The sequence below is a fragment of the Oreochromis aureus genome, linkage group 7 (genome assembly GCF_013358895.1).
Source record: "Oreochromis aureus strain Israel breed Guangdong linkage group 7, ZZ_aureus, whole genome shotgun sequence".
NCBI lineage: Eukaryota > Metazoa > Chordata > Actinopteri > Cichliformes > Cichlidae > Oreochromis > Oreochromis aureus.
The window spans coordinates 65173834-65178331 of record NC_052948.1 but is presented as its reverse complement, the minus strand read 5'-3'; the positions used below and the strand labels follow the sequence as shown (position 1 = coordinate 65178331).

At 42.3% G+C, this 4498-nt stretch overlaps 1 long non-coding RNA gene across 2 annotated transcripts; it reads right to left on the bottom strand.

Annotated features, from left to right (window-relative positions):
• Positions 1 to 2939: 2939 nt before the first annotated feature.
• On the bottom strand, positions 2940 to 3521 carry LOC120441253. Of its 2 annotated transcripts, XR_005613924.1 has the most exons (4): positions 3439 to 3488; positions 3278 to 3353; positions 3072 to 3153; positions 2940 to 2980 (listed from the first exon to the last, which is right to left on the bottom strand). It is a non-coding gene; the product is annotated as an uncharacterized LOC120441253 (long non-coding RNA). The 2 variants fall into 2 exon arrangements; XR_005613923.1 differs by having other exon boundaries at positions 3278 to 3521.
• Positions 3522 to 4498: the final 977 nt, after the last annotated feature.

The following is a 4498-nucleotide window of genomic DNA, read 5'->3' as shown; positions in this document are numbered from 1 at the left end:
TGAGTGCCATGAAGGATGGGTGGTCTGTAAACCAGTTGCAGACCAAAGCAGCCCTATGGAAACTAACATTGTCCCATATGATGACATATCGGGTCTGCTCTGGTCTCTGAACAGTGAGCATGTCATATATGTGTGCAGTGTTGTATGGGCGTATGGTTGCATGATGGTGAACAACACCATTTTGGCTTATAGCTGCACACATGGTTATGTTACCACCACGTTGTCCTGGGACATTGATGATGACACGGTGTCCAATAATGTTCCTGCCACGTCTCCTGGTTTTACTGAGGTTACAGTTTTTTCCAATCGCTAACAAGCGCCTACCCATACTTCAGATACTTTTTCTAAACTCTTAACACAGACTCACACCTACAAAACACAATTAGCCAAATGGATAATTTTCTTCTCAAAAATACATTTTGTTAAATATATACTAACTCTTCATTTCAAAATAGAACACATCTTTCCCTGCACACACTAACTGTACAAAAACACTATAAATCTGACTCAAAATGAAATTAGTCTGTCAAAGAATAACACTTGTTTTCACTTCACAAGGTACATGCAGTCAATCAAAGTACACCAGGTTTCAAAATACTGGCTATTATTGACATTACAAAAACTGCATAGACTTTTATGTTTCGGTGTTACAGGTATTTGCATGCGAAACATGCAATCCACCATTTTGACACCAGAAATGTCTTGGTTGGTAACTGTATGTCCACATGTACAGTAATGTTCACATTCAAAAGCATTCCAGTAAAAAGCAAACAAGTTTTTGTTTCTTTTACTGTTTACTACAGGAGGTACAGCAGAAACACGGTATGATAGGACAGAGAAAGTTTTACAGTATTGCTCACAGTGAACAAAATATCCATGAAACACACAAGAGCATTCTGAACAAAAAACAACAGCAAAAAGCCAAGATAAAAGGGGGAGGGGGCTAAAAAAGGCAAAAAATTTGCATCTAATCTCTGTGATCTTCAGGGTTAGGCCACATGTTTTCATCAACATCACATCTGATGTTATCCAAGTCGATGCACCTGGGATAAAACCGCCTGGTATGTCGGATCCACCCTTGGCAATCGTCAACTGTGATGTCCCTGGAGCCAGCATCCATGGCTTCAAGGAGGGACATCTGGTCATGTGGCTGATGGTCATAAACCTTCCACCTCCATGCAGAAAAGAACTCCTCTATGGGGTTGAGGAAAGGTGAATAGGGTGGAAGGAAGAGACTTACCAGTCTTGGGTGGACTTCAAACCATGTTGTTATTGCTTGCAGTGAGATGGAAAGCCACATTGTCCCAGGTAATTACAAAGGTCCTCATGTTTTCACCCTCCTGACCCTGCTCTGGAACCAGGCGCTGGTGGAGATCATTGAGAAAGGCAAGCAAGCGCTCTGTATTATAGGGTCCAACCTGACATGTGTGAAGGAGTAATCCTGCATTTGCAATTGCTGCACACATGGTAATGTTTGCCCCTCTCTGTCCTGGCACATCAACTGTGGCCCTTTTTCCAATTACATTTCGTCCACGTCGACGCCTTTTGGCCAGATTGAATCCTGCCTCATCGATGTATATGAATTCATGAGGGGCCTGGTTGGCCTCCAATTCCATAACTCTCTGAAACAAAGTTTATGTAAGTCATGTTATTACTGTATACCATACTGTACTGTAACCTAGTATTGTGTAGCTTACCTACTTGCAAAGTGCAAAGCTTATAAAACTGGACATTGGATTGAATATACACTATACCTGGACATATTGTCGTCGTAGCTCCTTGACCCTCTCACTGTTCCTCTCAAAGGGAACAGTGTAGAGCTGCTTCATCCGCACTCTGTGTTTGGACAATGTCCGCGTAATGGTTGTGAGGCTGATTCTATCGATATTGTCAAATATCTCATGGTCCGCCACAATTCTAGTTTGAATTTCACGCAGTTTTATTGCATTATTTGCAGCAACCATTTCTACAATGGCAAGCTCCTGATCATTACTGAGGAGCTTTCCTCTTCCCCAGAGGGTGGAAGACGTTGCATTCTTTAGAAAGACAAAAATTCAACATATGCATTACTGTATGACCATATTGACATGTCAAGTGAGAATAGAAACAATCCATGTAAAATGCAATACTTACCTGTTGGTTTGTTGAAAGATGCGTATAATGGAGGCAACCGTTGACCGCCTCAAATTGGGCTGCACTCTTTCACCAGCCTCTCTTAGTGAAAGACCATGGTTGATTACATGGTCAATGATAGTGGCACGAATTTCATCACTGACTACTGTTCTTGCAGCCCTTGGAATGCCACCACCACGCATTCTTACACCTCTACCTTGCCCTCTCCTTGGGCCTGCTCTTCTCCCTGGGCCCCTTGCTCTTACTCTTCCTCGACCAGACATTACAGTGTTTGTCTTTTTTTTGTTTCCAAAAACATCACTCCTCAAGGTCTTGCCTTATAAACCCCACTGAGTCTAAGCCAGAATGGAATAAGCTGTGGTTGGCCCAATTTACCCAACATAAATCAGCTGTGTGTCAATTATTCAATTGTTTGTTTATTATCAGCTGAGATATATTTTTGATATTGATATTGTTTTTGTACTGATATCATTGCAGAAGCAGAGGTTTTTATACTGTATCTAAGGTTTGGAATATTGTTTTTGTTATTGTGGGATGTTGTGTGTTAACATTCGTAAATACTACAAACACAGTCCATAATTTTGTTGGGAGGTATAGCTTGTCTGTTAAGGAAATGTAAGCATTGTGGAAATGTGTTCACTGACTGCATATTGGGTGAACACGACATGAAATGTGTGAATGGTATGGCCACAACAGACCGATGCTGTGCTAATTGTGTTTAGAGTTTTGCAAATGTGACAACTGTTTGGACAAACGCTTGTTAGCGACTGAAAAAAACTGTAAAACCGGCCTCATCCACAAAAAGTAGCTCATGTCCCATTGCATCTGCTTCTAGTTCCATCACTCTCTGGACAAGACAAAACAAATGCAACACATCAGGCCCATGCACAGCACTACAGTATGCACTTCCAAATTCAGAACCAATGACACTAGCTTACCTGCACATAGTCATATCGCAGTTGCTTTACACGTTCTGTGTTTCTCTCGAAAGGAACTCTGTAAATTTGCTTCATTCTTGTTCTGTGGCGCGCAAGTACACGACTCAGTGCAGAAATGCTTGCACTGTGTATATTTTGAAAGATGGTGTCATTATCAATTATGCGCTGCTGTATTTCAAGAGTCTTATTGCATTATTGGCAATCACCATGTTCACTATATGGGTCTCTTGCTCTGCAGTGAACATTCTGCCTCTGCCCCCAACATCTGGACGTCTAGCAATTCTGTAAAGTAACAATTTCAGTATTTTTGCATGTATGGTACTGTTGTGTTTCTCATTAGAGTATGGCAGTGCTACAAAGTACTTACCGATTCTCATTTCGAAATGTCCTAATGATGCCTGCCACAGTGTAGCGGCTCAGTTTGGGCTGAACCCGTTGGCCAGCTTCCCTCAGGGTCATCCCATGGTTGATGACATGGTCTACTATTGTAGCTCTGATGTCATCAGTTATTCTGTTCCTTACTCTTCTTACCCTTCCTCTTTCCCCTCCTCGTCCTCTTCTTGCTCCTCCACGTCCTCTTCCTCCAACTTCTTCACCTCCACGTCCTCTCCTCGGCCTCCTCTGATTCTCACTCTTCTCACTCTTGCTGCTCCTTCCATTGTACTCCACATAGACAGCTTCCCTGTGGCCTGTTTATAGTGCTTAGGCTGATTGCAAAGTGGACTAATTATCTAAAACAGTTTTCACATGTGAAAGTGTGCCAGACAGTTGGCAAAATAGTGTTAATGATAGCCATACATGTGTATAATTTTGCTAGGAGTGTGTTGGAAATTTGGTAATTGAGTGTAAGCAGTGAGTTGTGTTTGAAGTTCTGCAAAAAGAGTGTTGTGCAGTGAATTGTGCCTACAGTTTTGCAAAGTGTGTGTTACAAAATGGCAAACTGAGTGCAAAGCAGTGTTTGTGCTTTTAGTTTTGCAAACTCAGTGAGTGGTTTTGCTATAAGTATTAATAGTTTTAGAAATTGTGCCATAAGAATCACAGTTAGGGTTTAAGCGTTCAGAAAAAACTGGTAGGTGGTATTTAGAATACAGTTACTTTGTTGAAATAAATGGATTACACTGCGGTACTTTACTGTTTCATATTGTGGCGGGTCAGGACTGTTTGGGTTTTGTTTGACAGCTATGTTCTGTTGTTCCAGCGGCGTTGCAGCGTTATGGTTGCCATGGTTACAGGGCGACGCTCTCTCTCTGCGACTGTGTCCCAAAACGTCGGCTGCATCCTCTGGAGGCCGCATTTGAAGGCCGATTACGTCACAGCCAGGTGACGAAGGCTGTCCCAATTTGTCGACTCCTTCAAATGCAGCCGACAAATGCGTCCTTCATTTCCCCGAATTTGAAGGATGGGTCGGGTGTGTCCTTCGTGGCCCA